This window comes from Penaeus monodon, chromosome 28 (assembly GCF_015228065.2).
Source record: "Penaeus monodon isolate SGIC_2016 chromosome 28, NSTDA_Pmon_1, whole genome shotgun sequence".
Classification (NCBI taxonomy): Eukaryota; Metazoa; Arthropoda; class Malacostraca; order Decapoda; family Penaeidae; genus Penaeus; species Penaeus monodon.
The window spans coordinates 23,109,861-23,110,347 of NC_051413.1; the positions used below are offsets into that span (position 1 = coordinate 23,109,861).

At 35.3% G+C, this 487-nt stretch overlaps 1 protein-coding gene across 1 annotated transcript in view; it reads left to right on the top strand.

Annotated features, from left to right (window-relative positions):
• Positions 1–487, top strand: part of LOC119591423 — a gene marked incomplete in the record, with an annotated part of 59,861 nt that overhangs the window by 381 nt on the left and 58,993 nt on the right.

Genomic DNA, 487 nt, shown 5'->3' on the forward strand with positions numbered 1-487 from the left:
CTGGAGTTTTCACACGTGCTATTTTCCTCAGCCTTGGTCTAGGCCTGATCGACGAAATCTTGACATTCTCAAGGGTCATTGAATTATTTATCGAAAGTTGTGTGGCGTTGTCTTCATTTCCTTCCGCATTTCAGATCGTCTCTCAGATAACAATTTCTGTCTAACTTCTTCCAACTTCAAACTAACTTCTAACTTTTTTAACTGTTAACTTTTAACTATTCTAACCAACTATTAATTTCTATTATAACTAACTACTAACTTCTAACTAACTGTTTCTAACTTCAGACTAACTTCTGTAACTCTTCATCATTTCAGACATGCATTCAGTCATTATTAGTGATTTGGAAGGGAAGGGAGCATTAATTTCCCCTCACCCACAAGATATATAGTCTTAGATATATGGTAAATCACTTCTAATGAGCATTTCATCTGAAACTCTTGGTGAATTCGGGAAAGGTGCCTGTTAGTAATTTATGCCTAAAATCTG